The following is a 15382-nucleotide window of genomic DNA, read 5'->3' as shown; positions in this document are numbered from 1 at the left end:
GTAGATTTGCACCAAGTATTTCGCAGCTGCGCTTGCAATGAACTAGATATTATTTTCAGTGCTATGTTAATGTGTTTTCTTATTTTGCTCTTCAAATTGTGCTTTTCTGTGTTGTCGTGTGAAATATTGTGACAATAATGGCGTGTGAAAAACGTAATACTAGGCTCCAAAGTAAACTGAGAAATGACAGTGAAGACGAAAGCAGTGCGTTAGCGTCACCGTGTAATGAATTAACTAATGTTCAAACTAGTAATTTGGTAATTGTGCATAGGTAAATGGAGCGGGCGGCAAATAATGGCGTAGACAGTGAAACAATTAGTGAACAGGGAAGCATTATCGATCGATCGGTCGGCAATAGCTCGCCTCAGGAATCCGAAATGACAGGACACAATTTCGCAAATACTGTAGATTCAGGTTTTGGGTCCTCACCGTTTTCTCAAATAAGTCAAGACACATTTTCTGCTTGTCAAAATGTGAATGTCGCCGGTGCAAATTCACTGCCGTAAAGCACTGAGGAACATGTTTCAGACACCAGTGCATTGTTATTACAATTAATACAACAAATGGGAAAAACACAGCAAAAGCTTCAAAAGTTAGACATAATGGAACGAAATCTTCGAAAGTTAGACACAATGGAACAAAATAAGAGACAAAAACAGCAAAAGCTTCAAAAGTTAGACACAATGGAACAAAATCTTCGGAAGTTAGACACCACGCTTGAACAAACACGTGAAGATTTACCTACTGGGTTACATAACATTGAATCGAAATGTCAAAAACTCTGTAATGACGTAAAAACACAAATTTGTGAGCATTTTCAACCTATTTTTTGCGGCATGAAAATTCATTACAGAATCACGAAGCAGCCATAAAAGAACTGCAAACTATTGTTCATGAAAATCATGAGATCTTGCAAGCTAAAACTGACTCAGTTGCATCTACCGATTCGGTTACGCAACTTGCAAAATCTCAGGAAAACTTAAAGGACAGTCATGTATAATTTTTCTAAGGGGACGTTTCAACTGGGCTACGTGACGTTGTCGAGTTCTCTGGCACACATAAAGGAAACTTGCTAGACGAGTCAACCACAATCAACCATTGAGTGCTGCAAAAAGATTTACGCGCTAACTGTTTCGTACAAAAATCCCCCTGTGTCGTTGGTGAAGTAACTGCAAAAATTATTTTGCAAAGCTTTATGGATCAACACATGTGACTGTCCACTGTCATTTTGAACAAAAATGGCTCCTTTCTGTACAGCGAGGCTATGCCGACGTGCAAAGTATTGGCGCACGGCAGAATTCTTTATGCTATGCAAGGAACGAGGCCAAGATGTGCGAATGTATGTTAACAAAATGTTCAAATCTGAATCAGCTTCCGTGACCCGTGCAGTTTTCCTATAGTTCAGCGGAAAAGACTGAAGCAAATCAGAATCCTGAGAATCGATCTAACAACAAGATGCAGCGGAAGTGTCAAAGTCTGTATCAGGGTCAACCGGAAGACATCAAAGCGCGTTCGCATTACATATTGAGCTGTCGAACGATGCACAATCCCGTACTGGTATTGAGACAACAACAAAGCCCATCTTTGCAACTTCTGGACAGTTCGTACAGCAACCGGTGTCGTCGGATGAGACAAGGACTGCAACGGCTTGTGATCCGTTACTAAGTAGAATTTCCTGCCATACAAATAGTGGTGGAATTTGGTGACACCATACATAATAACCAAAGCCTCTTTCTCAATTTCTGAATGGTTACACTGAGCTGTGGACAACACTTTTTATACTAAAGCGACAGGCATGTCTTTATCACCAATTCTGTGCGAAAGCACTGCACCGATTCCGTAAGAGGAAGCGTCAGCTTGGAACACAGCTGGTTTGTCAGGATGAAAGTGAGCTAAGCATCGATCAATGAGCAATGCATCTTTATGTTTTTGAAAAGCTTCTTGGCACTCGTCTGTCCAAACAAATGGGACACTCTTTCTACGCAAGCGATGCAATGGAGCTGTGATTTGTGCAGCATTCGGTATAAACCGAATATAATAGATCATTTTCCCTAAGACTGACTGCGATTCTGTGACATTGCGAGGAACTGGCAAATGTCTTATGGCTAACAAAAGCGACTGAAGAGGATGTACATCTTGTCTGTTCATGACATGACCAAGATACTGCAACTCAGATATTAAAAAATCACTATTAAAAAATACTTGGCTTATTAAAAATAAAAATGTTAAGCCTCGTTGTATGAAAACAATTTTGATTACGTTTGTTGCGAAGACGAGCATTCGGCGCACGTTATCGCATGATGGAGAAAAACTATCTCTTTTAGCAGTTGGTAGTGTATATGAAATAACGCATTCATACACGGCGCAGTATTCTATCACATCGTTTCGATAACTGTTGCTTAATCCCATACTTGAAAGCAACTAATGATTAATTTGGTCCTCGGAGTACGGAAGAGGCCAATAGTTTAACCGATTGCTTAAAACTTGTTTACTTCGCTTAAATCAGGGAAATGGAGGAATTCAGTTCACAAAACATCTCATCAGGACATTTTAAAATAATAAGCTTTGTCTGATGCTAGATTCCTGTTGTTGACAAACTGTACATGTGTACAGATGACGAGGGTCAGCAGACTTGCACGGTAGATGTAACAGCGCCAGACTGCACACCCGTGTGCCAACCATGTGGTTTTTATTTTTATCGGCCGGCCGGAGTGGCCGAGCGGTTCTAGGCGCTACAGTCTGGAACCGCGCAACCGCTACGGTCGCAGGTTCGAATCCTGCCTCGGGCATGGATGTCTGTGATGTCCTTAGGTTACTTAGGTTTAAGTAGTTCTAAGTTCTAGGGGACTGATGACCTTAGAAGTTAAGTCCCACAGTGCTCAGAGCCATTTGAACCATTTTATTTTTATCACCAAGTTGAAAGCTTCATTTCGAGGCTTCAGAATTACAGTCAGCTGCCGGAACCCAACGGGAATTGGACAATCGAGCGGATATATTAATGTTTCACAGCACAGTTCATGATTAACTTTCAATATCGATACAGTCTGGAACCGCGCGACTGCTACGGTGGCAGGTTAGAATCCTGCCTCGGAATGGATGTGTGTGATGTCCTTAGGTTAGCTAGGATTATGTAGTTCTAAGTTATAGGGGACTGATGACCTCAGAAGTTAAGTCTCATAGTGCTCAGAGCCATTTGAACCATTTTTCAATATCGATTTTTCAGACAGTGTTATCGTATGCATGGTATGCATCAAAATTAATTCCCATGAAAGAGATATTTTTAAGTGTAGAGCAAGTTTGTTTTCCTCCGAATCTTGGAAAGGAACGCTACAGTTGCTCGAAGACTGAATTCGTTAGATGTTCTTTTTGCCGCGAATATAATTGCTTCGAATGTTTAAATGACAAGCGCCATCCATATAGTTTTTCGAAGGAAACTGAAGACATTCTAACATTCTGCGTGGTGTCTGTCTGTTCTATGTCGTGTCTCCCTACCGCTTTCGCGCAACGACGCTCTGAGCGTATTTTTTAGGGAATTGAGTAGTTTGAACCTGGACCTGTTGCTGGTAAGGAGACGCCAGACCACACATGACATGTAGAGTTCAGAAGAGTTCAGTGAGACTAGCGATGATATAACCAAATACTTAATGATTTCAGCGTCAGCTCCACTGCACTCCCTGTAAAAGAATCTTAATACTAACTAAATTTAATGGAAGGGGTTCAAGGCTGTCCTGTTTTTAGTTAGCTGGTAAAATAACATCGAAAAAGCACTTAAGTTTACCATTGGAAATGTTATTCTATTCACAAAACATTGTTTATAAATTGCACTATTGATAAAAGGAAATATTTTAATACAGGATGATAAAAACCAATTGCGTTCAACAAAAATGTGAACGAATATTCCCTGAGTGGGTTTCCAAGTTCTACAATGGATCGAAGGATGACCTACGCCATATCACATCTATAACCTAGATTTAAGTTTCATAAAAGAGAAAACTATCAAAATGGTCTAAACTGACCCTCAATTATCTATAATTACTTATCTATCTTGTCGTACATTACAGTGGCTGATGTGGCTTCTTAATAATTATATAACAGAAAAATCATCGCGTTTCAGATTTTTACTACAAGTGGCAAATGTGAACACGATGAGATTTAATTGACGATCGACACTAGTATTACGTAAAAAGTGGATGTAACGGATGAGACTTCTGCAGTTCTGAGTGAAGCTTTATGCGCGCTTATGCGGCATCACATGCGTTCGTTACCTTGTCGGTGGTTAGTCAGCGTCAGGGAGCGGCGGTCGGCACAGCTCCACGCATCTCGCCGTTTCGGAAGCAACTCTTTTCTATCTTCTCCTTGCTACAATTTACCGAAGTTGGTTTAAAAAAAACTATCTGGCTGTGTTTTCATCTGACCACTCAGGGTCTCAATGTTAACCTTAAGCTCCGCGTACAAAAATTCTGTCTATCCAATGAGAAACGTTATACTTTTCGTGGTGGGGCAATGTTTTTAAAGTTTGCAACGTAACAGAGACGCGAAAAAGTCTCACGCTAAAACTTGCAGCTGGTGTGGCCCTTTTAGTGTTAGCGTAAGATCTATACTGTTTTTCTGGAGGGCTCTATCTTTCAACCTGGGCTGGGGGGGGGGGGGGGGGTAGTTCTGGCGGTTACTTTTCGTGGCGGGGCAATGTTTTTAACGTTTGCAACGTAACAGAGAACAGAGACGCGAAAAGTCTCACGCTAAAACTTGCGGCTGGTGTGGCCCGTTTTGTGTTATCGTAAGATCTATACTGTTCTTCTGGAGGGCTCTAGCTTTTAACATGGGCTGGGGGGTGGTCCTGGTGGTTAGCTGGCGACGTGGGTGTCCGTCCCTTATCGTAGGGCCTTCTAGCTTAACACGGTTCTGCTCTCGGCTTCTGTTCTCGTTTCTCCCCTCGGAACTGCGTCTGTCTCACGGTGGGAAGGTATGACATGCATTTAGACATTCTTGTGTTAGTCTGTGGTATTCCATTTGGTCACTCGTTACTCGTATTACTTTGGTTAATTTAATGTCACGATTTATTCGGAGTTATGTGACATATTAATGGATTTGCTATATCATGTAAGGGTTTTCATGGAAGGTGTTGGATTTGCCTGACACCTTACAACATGTAACATTGGGAGTGGAAGGGATAAGCATTAAATTTTCATTTCTTTACTAATGCAAGTCGTTTGAGAAATTTGTTTGCCTGCCTTGTTATTATCCGCTGTTGGTAAAAATTTTCTAAGGCCAGGATCGCTTTAATATTTCTTTATTTACAACAACTGGTTTCGACAGAATTTGCTGTATCTTCAGGGCTTTAAGAAATTTTGTTAGAAAAGGTGTTCATTCTGAGTGGCAGCTTCAAGCCAATTTGGCATGTGAGTTTCCAATTCAAATGAACACGTTTTACAACATTAATGGTAAATGAAAGCAAATTCTGTGTGGTTGTTGTAAACAAAGAAATATTTGTACGATCTGGCCTTTAGAAAGATTTTACCAGGAAAAGACGTCGCTCTTTCTGATTTCTCAGCATGAGAAAATTCAGACATATTCCCCATTGCTACACTTAGGACAGAAACTTACCTTTTCATCTCTGTTACGCCTACTAATTCGGAAACGAAAAAAATACAAATCAAAAAAACCCTGCAGAATGTAACTGAGAATCGAACACAGGTCCTCCGCTCCGTAGCCAGATGCCTTAGTCGCTATATGAGCGGCGTTTTCGTTTAACTGCTGGCAGTCGAAAATGTAGACTACTGGCCATTAAAATTGCTACACCACGAAGATGACGTGCTACAGACGCGAAATTTAACCGACAGGAAGAAGATGCTGTGATATGCAAATGATTAGCTTTTCCGAGCATTCACACAAGGTTGGCGCCGGTGGCGACACCTACAACGTGCTGACATGAGGATAGTTTCCAACCGATTTCTCATACACAAACAGCAGTTGACCGGCGTTGCTTGGTGAAACGTTGTTGTGATGCCTCGTGTAAGGAGGAGAAATGCGTACCATCACGTTTCCGACTTTGATAAATGTCTGATTGTAGTCTATTGCGATTGCGGTTTATCTTATCGCGACATTGCTGCTCGCGTTGGTCGAGATCCAATGACTGTTAGCAGAATATGGAGTCGGTGGCTTCAGGAGGGTAATAAGGAACGCCGTGCTGGATCGCAACGGCCTCGTATCAGTAGCAGTCAAGATGACAGGCATCTTATCCGCGTGGCTGTAACGGATCGTGCAGCCACGTCTCGATCCCTGAGTCAACAGATGGGGACGTTTGCAAGACAACAACCATCTGCACGAACAGTTCGACGACGTTTGCAGCATCATGGACTATCAGCTCGGAGACCATGGCTGCGGTTACCCTTGACGCTGCATCACAGACAGCCTGCGATGGTGTACTCAACGACGAACCTGGGTGCACAAATGGCAAAACGTCATTTTTTTTCGGATGGATCCATGTTCTGTTTATAGCATCATGATGGTCGCATCCGTGTTTGGCGACATCGCGGTAAACGCACATAGGAAGCGTGTATTCGTCATCGCCATACTGGCGAATCACCCGGCATGATGGTATTGGTTACACGCCTTGGTCACATCTTGTTCGCATTGATGGCACTCTGAACAGTGGACGTTACATTGCAGATGTGTTACGATCTGTGGCACTACCCTTCATTCGATCCCCACGAAACCCTACATTTCAGCAGGATAATGCACGACCGCATGTTGCAGGTCCTGTACGGGCCTTGCTGGATACAGAAAATGTTCGACTGCTGCCCTGGCCTGCACATTCTCCAGATCTCTCACCAATTGAAAACGTCTGGTCAATGGTGGCCGAGCAACTGGCTCGTCACAATACACCAGTCACTATTCTTGATGAACTGTGGTATCGTGTTGAAGATGCATGGGCAGCTGTACCTGTACACGACGTCCAAGCTCTGTTTGACTCAATGTCCAGGCGTATCAAGGCCAGAGGTGGTTTTTCTGGGTACTGATTTCTCAGTATCTATGCACCCAAATTGCGTGAAAATATAATCACATGTCAGTTCTAGTGTAATATATTTGTCAATGAATACCCGTTTATCATCTGCATTTCTTCTTAGTGTAGCAGTTTTAATGGCCAGTACTGTATCTTTCTTAGTTTTATAGGAAAATATACATTCGCGGAACCAACATACGCTAATGAACAATGCTCATTTTTCAATTATCTATCGATACTGTCAATTCTGAATCGAGTGCGTGTCATGAACTTTAGAGGAAGTTTTCTCAAAAGCGGCCTGTGTTGAGCCAAAATAAGTCTGAGTCATTTTAGGTTATAGACAAGCTACTTGCCAAACATGAGCCGAAACGATTCGCCGTGTCTGAGGTCTTCTCAGCGCTGTTTACAAGTGAGTATTCTTCCTTATCTCATACCTGTTGCAATACTGCGTAAGCAAGTATTGTGCTTACTAGGTGACCGAGTGGTGTCATGTCGGAGCCTCGCGGGTAGGCAAAAGACGTTGCATAACCGAGTCTCCTACATTTAGACTGTACAGCCTCGCAGATCGCGCGAACGGACAGAGCCCGGCGCCCGCTGCCGGAGCAGAATGCTTCGGTTCGGTGCCGCTGCACGGCTGCACTGTAGCCGGCGAAGCGAGCCACGTGCTGCGTCCATTACGTGGTCCGATAGCCGGCGGCCCCGCCCTGCCTTTGAAGTCCGGCAGCTGCCGCGGCCGGCGGAGACAGGCGCGCCGGCTAAATGGACCTGCCGGCTGCGGGCTTTTGTGGCCCGCGTCAGCCCTGACGTCACCGCCCACCTGCTCCATCAGCCATTTCGCAACACCCACGGGATGCTTTCATTCTTGCTCACGCCATCGGTTCGGCCGGCAGAAGAAAAAAGAAGCCTCGTCAACGCTTTGCAGCGTTGTCGAGCTTCGGAAGCCACGCTCGACTGTCGCTGCGACCCCCACCTCCGACGAATACCGCCCCGCTATTGGCGAACGCAAGTGGTATCGGTTACTCCAGTCACAAAATGTATGACTTTTCACTATCGGTGGTAACAAAAACTGTTACAAAATAAGCACAACAACTAAGAAAGTTAAGACACTCCCGGGCGGGTGTAACACCACCGTAGCATAGATAATAGCCTTAATTCGGCCAGAAAGAGATCCCACAAGTTTCTCCACTTGTATCGCATACACCTGAAACCGATCATTGATTATTACATCTCTTAGAAAAAATGGCTCTGAGCGCTATGGGACTTAACATCTGAGGTCATCAGTCCCCTAGAACTTAGAACTACTTAAACCTAACTAACTTAAGGACATCACACGCATCCATGCCCCAGGCAGGATTCGAACCTGCGACCGTAGCGGTCACGAGGTCCCAGACTGAAGCTCCTAGAACCGCTCGGCCACAACGGCCGGCTGATCTCTTAGAGCAGTGGTTCCCAACCTATGGGTAATTTCCCAATGAGGGGTAAAATGAAGTTTTCTGAGGGGTGAAAACAAAAGTGTGGAATTGTGTTTCGGTCATGAAATAAATTACTTTATTTCATAAGGCTGTAATACTGATTACCTATGTTAGCATGAATGACATAAAAGTAGATAACTTCGGTGTTGCGAAACAACTCAAATCACTTAAGAAAGGCAAGTCTTCCGGTCCATATGGTATACCAATCAGGTTCCTTTCACAGTATGCAGACACAATAGCGCCTTTCTTAGCAAGCATATACAACCGCTCACTTGACGAAAGATCTGTTCGAATCCTGCCTCGGGCATGGATGTGTGTGATGTCCTTAGGTTAGTTAGGTTTAAGTGGTTCTAAGTTCTAGGGGACTGATGACCTCAGATGTTAAGTCCCATAGGGCTCAGACCCATTTGAACCAAAGGTCTGTTCCTACAGACTGGAAAGTAGCACAGGTCACACCAATATTCAAGAAAGGAAATAGGAGTAACCCTTTGAATTACACACCCATATCACTGCTCGTGGTTTTGTGGTAGCGTTCTCGCTTCCCGCGCACGGGGTCCCGGGTTCGATTCCCGGCGGGGTCAGGGATTTTTCCCTGCCTCGAGGTGACTGGGTGTTCTTGTGTTGTCTTCATCATCATCATTAATTCCCATTACGGCCGGAGGAAGGCAATGGCAAACCACCTAAGCTAGGACCTTGCCTAGTCGGCGGTGCGGGCCTCCCGCATCGTTCCCTACGCTCCTCGGAGTAAGGGGCTTCATCATCATCACTGACCTCAATTTGCAGTAGGATTTTGTAGCATATATTGTACTCGAACATTATGAATCGCCTAGAAGAAAATGAATTATGATGCATAACCAACACGGAGTCAGAAAATACCGTTCTTGTGCAACACAACTAGCTCTAGATTCCCATGAAGTAATGAGTGCTTTCGACAAGGGATCTCAGAAGGATTCCATATTCCAAGATTTCCATAAGACTTTTGATACTGTTCCACACAAGCTACTATTAATCAAATTGCGTGCATATGGAGCATCGTCTCAGTTGTGTGACTGGATTCGTGATTTCCTCTCAGACTGGTCACAGATCATTGTGACAGAAGGTAAATCGTCGAGTAGAACAGAAGTGATCTCTGGCGTTCCGCAAGGTAGTGTCATAGGCCCCCTGCTGTTCCTGATTTACATAAAAAATCTAGGTGATAATCTGAGCAGCCCCCTTAGATCCTTTGCAGATGACGCTGTAATTTACAGTCTAGTAAAAATCATCAGACGATCAATTACCATTACAAAATGATCTAGAGAGAATTTCTGTATGGTGCGAAAAGTGGCAATTGGCACTAAACAAAGAAAAGTGGGACGTCATCCATATGGGTACTAAAAGAAATCCGATAAATTTTGGGTATACTATAAATAGTACAAATCTAAGGCCTGTTAATTCGACTAAATACCTAAAAATTACAATTACGAGCAACATAAATTGGAAATACCACATAGATAATATTGTGAGGAAGGCGAAAAAAGACTGCTCTTTTTTGGCAGAACACTTAGAAGATGCGACAAACCCACTAAAGAGACAACCTACATTACACTTGTCCGTCCTGTGCTGGAATATTGCTGCGCGGTATGGGATCCTTACCAGGTAGAATTGACGGAGGACATCGAAAAAATGCAAAGAAGGGCAGTTCGTTTCATGTTGTCGCGCAGTAGGGGTGAGAATGACACTGAAACAAAAGCAGTTTTGTCCGCAGCTCGTGGTCGTGCGGTAGCGTTCTCGCTTCCCGCGCCCGGGTTCCAGGGTTCGATTCCCGGCGGGGTGAGGGATTTTCTCTGCCTCGTGATGACTGGGTGTTGTGTGCTGCCCTTAGGTTAGTTAGGTTTAAGTAGTTCTAAGTTCTAGGGGACTGATGACCATAGGTGTTAAGTCCCATAGTGCTCAGAGCCATTTGAACCATTTTGAACCAAAAGCAGTTTTCTTTGCTGCGAGATCTGTTTACGAAATTTCAGTCACCAACTGTCTCTTCCGAATGCGAAATTTTTGTTGACACCGACCTACGTAGGGAGAAATGACCATCATAATAGAATAAGGGAAATCAGAGCTAAAATGGAAAGATTTGGGTGTTCCTTTTCCGCACGTGCCATTCTAGAGTGGAGTGGTAGAGAAGTAGCATGAAAATGATTCGATGAACCCTCTTCCAGGCACTTAAGTGTGAATTTAAGAGTAACCATGTACATGTAGATGTACCAATACTACTTTTTTATGCTTGCATTAATGCATGACAGTGTGGTGTAGATTACAGCTCGTGAAACTACTTTACACTGCCGAAAAAAATAGTATACACAATCACAAGTTTCCAATCCACTCAAGATTTATTATTGCAATAGTACATATGGAGTACAGGAAGTGATTAGAATTCCAGATCAGTAGCACAAGTGGTTTGAGGTACCAGATATCGACCCATGCTGGAATACCCATATTAGTACATGGTGTAGCCTCCACGGACGGCAATGGAGGCACTGACTCTGGCATCACGTCAATCGTACAGATGGCGAATACCGTCCTGGGATACGTTTTCCACGCCTGCTCGATCTGTTCACTTAGTTCTGTAAGAGTTGTTCGCCGACGAGTCACTTCTCGTCTCATCGTATCCCACACGCGCTTGATTGGAGACAACTCTCGAGATAGTGCTGGCCATAGAAATGGCGGCACGGCTTGCAGGGCACGTTGAGTTTCCTGGACATGTACGGGCAAGCATTATCCTGTTGGAACAACACATCAGCTTCCTGTTGCAACGATGGCAAAAGAAAGGGGCTTAACAACATTCTGCACATACTAAGCGCTGGTTAGCGTCCCCTCCAGAAGCTTCAAATGTGAACTGGACTTGTAGTTTATCGTACGTCAGACTATAAAGCCTGGTATGAGGCCAATGCATGTGGGGTTAATGCATCTTACAAGACGGTCTACCTCGTACACGCAAACGACCGTTAGAACCTGCTGTCAGTGCTGAAGGCCACCCACGCCTCACCATTCCGTCTTCCATGTGATCCTCTGATAGCACAAGTCGACCGGTGCACTTGGATGCTGTGGCGTGAGTGGAAGAAAGGCTAGAGGAGTGCGTGCCCGTAGTCCCACTGCTAATAACCGAACAGTTCGTGTTGACATGTCTGGCCTCAAAAGCTTTCTTATCTGTGCTGTGGAAGCTGTACGACCAGCTGCTACTGCTCTTACGATACAACGATCCTGGCGGACGCCTGTGCTGCGTGGGCGTCCAGAAACTCGTCGACAGGTGTGAGAAACTTCACGTTACCACTGACACCAACATCAATATACGATAGACGCAACACGTCCAACATTTGTGGCAATTCGCTGATATGATCATTCCGCCACTCGGAAGGCCACAGTTTGTCCACTTTCAGACCCTCTCAGTTGACTGTAGGAAGCACGAGTGCGGCTCTTTGGCATGGTTTCCTGCTTGCTTCACACGTTTGCACCACACTGAGCCTTTCGGCTCGGAATATTGCCTGTTAAGGGGCAGACATAGAAGGCGCTCTGGTAATTATGTTACTACGCTAACTGTTAGCGGAAAATTTGTACATATACTATTCCCCAGATGGCATATGCCCTCACCGAATCAGAATCGACTTCGTCTTTCCACGTATACTATTTTTTTTCCAGTAGTGTATGAACAACATCTTCATCACGTAGTCAACTCATTACATAAATACTTCTTCCCATGCATCTCTGACGGCAAAATTGAGACTTAATATCTCACGTATGCTTAAACATCTCTTGAAAATCCCTTCTCTAGTTATAAGTATTTGCACACTTGGCCATAAATTGCTTTATTATTCATTTTACAACAGATAACGAACGAATTGACAGCCCAATGCACGAGCAACGGTGTAGTGGCAATTACACTGCTGTGTGGCCTACGCTGTATTATTATTTCGCACTACGACAAAAAAAGACGAATCACGAAGGAGTTATGCAAATTGCTCACAAACTGACATTATTAGAGGTATCGATAGAAATAGCAAAATTGTAAACATTGGTGGCCGATGGATGAAAGTGTGACACTGAAGCGTAAACAAGGGACAAGTCGATACTAAGGCATAAAGTCTTTGCGACTTTCACTCCGTGTACGTAGTTGGACCGTAGCTACGCTTCGCAGACAGGCGCTTGACGATTTTAGTAAAATTGGGTGAACAGTGGCCGAACACAGCGTCAAAAAAGAAACAGTCGACCCAGGGAGACGACAGAACGTAAGGATCGAGCAATTGTCAGAGAGGCACTCAGAACCCCGGATTCTCCATTACCATCGGTCCGACGTGTAACTCGTGCTTCATTGACCACAACGATAATAGGCGGCTCACAGGAAAGACGCTGAGCTCATGGCGCCCCCTCCTCCGACTACCATTGCCCCAGTACATTGTCTGGAGTAGAATTGTCTTCGATGTGATTCCCTCTTCGAACTGAGCCCCGATGACCACCAAAGATGTGTGTAGAGACGCTCCAAACAGCGGTGGGTTACCAACCTAACTGACGCCCGCCATACGGCACGACACGTATACAGCAGTGTGTGTGTGTTTATGTGTGTAGTGAGTGAAGTGTTATGAAACAATGTGTGTATAGTGCGTGCAGTGACTGATAGTGAGATATGAGTAAACAGTGTGGCATTACATTATATAATTTGTAAAAAAAAGTATTGTATACCAGGAGTAAACCTAATGATTGTCTCCAACTAGAAGTCTGTAAATGTATGTGTATACGAATTAGCTTATTTTTAATTAGTGTAAACTTGTAAATACTTACACGTCCTATATCCTTGTAAAAAGAGATCTACAGATGACTCCAGCTACTGCTACTACTACTACAACCAGGAATGATTGTCTGGAATGCCATTTCATAGCATACCAGGACCCCTTTGGTTGTCATCCGCGGCTCCTTTACAGCACAGCGCTACGTCGACGATACACAACCGTTTTTTTATCCTTGATGGCAACCCATCCTGGGCTCACATTACAGCAAGATAATGTCCGCCCTCACACGGCTTGAGTTTCTGCTGCTTGTCTTCGTGCTTGCCTAATCCTACCTTCGCCAGCAAGGATGCCGGATCTCTCCCCAATTGACAACGAACTTCACGGTTAGGGCCCCCCAACCAGCTCTCTCCTGCCGCCCAGATCGACCGCCAAATTCACCTTTTCCCACGCGCCAAGCCCCTTCCGTAGCGGAGGGGGTTCCCTATACCTTTTCGTTCACATAATACAACTTCTCTAAGAATGAACCCGTATTCAAAGTACAATTTCTCTTTTACAAGCATACATATTTTATGAAATTTCATTATTTTTAAACTTTATTAAATCTTTAAAATACACTCCTGGAAATTGAAATAAGAACACCGTGAATTCATTGTCCCAGGAAGGGGAAACTTTATTGACACATTCCTGGGGTCAGACACATCACATGATCACACTGACAGAACCACAGGCACATAGACACAGGCAACAGAGCATGCACAATGTCGGCACTAGTACAGTGTATATCCACCTTTCGCAGCAATGCAGGCTGCTATTCTCCGATGGAGACGATCGTAGAGATGCTGGATGTAGTCCTGTGGAACGGCTTGCCATGCCAATTCCACATGGCGCCTCAGTTGGACCAGCGTTCGTGCTGGACGTGCAGACCGCGTGAGACGACGCTTCATCCAGTCCCAAACATGCTCAATGGGGGACAGATCCGGAGATCTTGCTGGCCAGGGTAGTTGACTTACACCTTCTAGAGCACGTTGGGTGGCACGGGATACATGCGGACGTGCATTGTCCTGTTGGAACAGCAAGTTCCCTTGCCGGTCTAGGAATAGTAGAACGATGGGTTCGATGACGGTTTGGATGTACCGTGCACTATTCAGTGTCCCCTCGACGATCACCAGTGGTGTACGGCCAGTGTAGGAGATCGCTCCCCACACCATGATGCCGGGTGTTGGCCCTGTGTGCCTCGGTCGTATGCAGACCTGATTGTGGCGCTCACCTGCACGGCGCCAAACACGCATACGACCATCATTGGCACCAAGGCAGAAGCGACTCTCATCGCTGAAGACGACACGTCTCCATTCGTCCCTCCATTCACGCCTGTCGCGACACCACTGGAGGCGGGCTGCACGATGTTGGGGCGTGAGCGGAAGACGGCCTAACGGTGTGCGGGAACGTAGCCCAGCTTCATGGAGACGGTTGCGAATGGTCCTCGCCGATACCCCAGGAGCGACAGTGTCCCTAATTTGCTGGGAAGTGGCGGTGCGGTCCCCTACGGCACTGCGTAGGATCCTACGGTCTTGGCGTGCATCCGTGCGTCGCAGCGGTCCGGTCCCAGGTCAACGGGCACGTGCACCTTCCGCCGACCACTGGCGATAACATCGATGTACTGTGGAGACCTCACGCCCCACGTGTTGAGCAATTCGGCGGTACGTCCACCCGGCCTCCCGCATGCCCACTATACGCCCTCGCTCAAAGTCCGTCAACTGCACATACGGTTCACGTCCACGCTGTCGCGGCATGCTACCAGTGTTAAAGACTGCGATGGAGCTCCGTATGCCACGGCAAACTGGCTGACACTGACGGCGGCGGTGCACAAATGCTGCGCAGCTAGCGCCATTCGACGGCCAACACCGCGGTTCCTGGTGTGTCCGCTGTGCCGTGCGTGTGATCATTGCTTGTACAGCCCTCTCGCAGTGTCCGGAGCAAGTATGGTGGGTCTGACACACCGGTGTCAATGTGTTCTTTTTTCCATTTCCAGGAGTGTATATACATCATAAACGTCCACTTTACTTCTGCCAATTCAAAGATCTTAACTAGTTCAGAACAATCACTTCACAGTTAAATACACATAATTACACTGTATAAACTACTTACAATCGATA

The sequence above is a fragment of the Schistocerca cancellata genome, chromosome 1 (genome assembly GCF_023864275.1).
Source record: "Schistocerca cancellata isolate TAMUIC-IGC-003103 chromosome 1, iqSchCanc2.1, whole genome shotgun sequence".
Taxonomy (NCBI): domain Eukaryota; kingdom Metazoa; phylum Arthropoda; class Insecta; order Orthoptera; family Acrididae; genus Schistocerca; species Schistocerca cancellata.
This window is presented reverse-complemented; position numbering follows the sequence as displayed.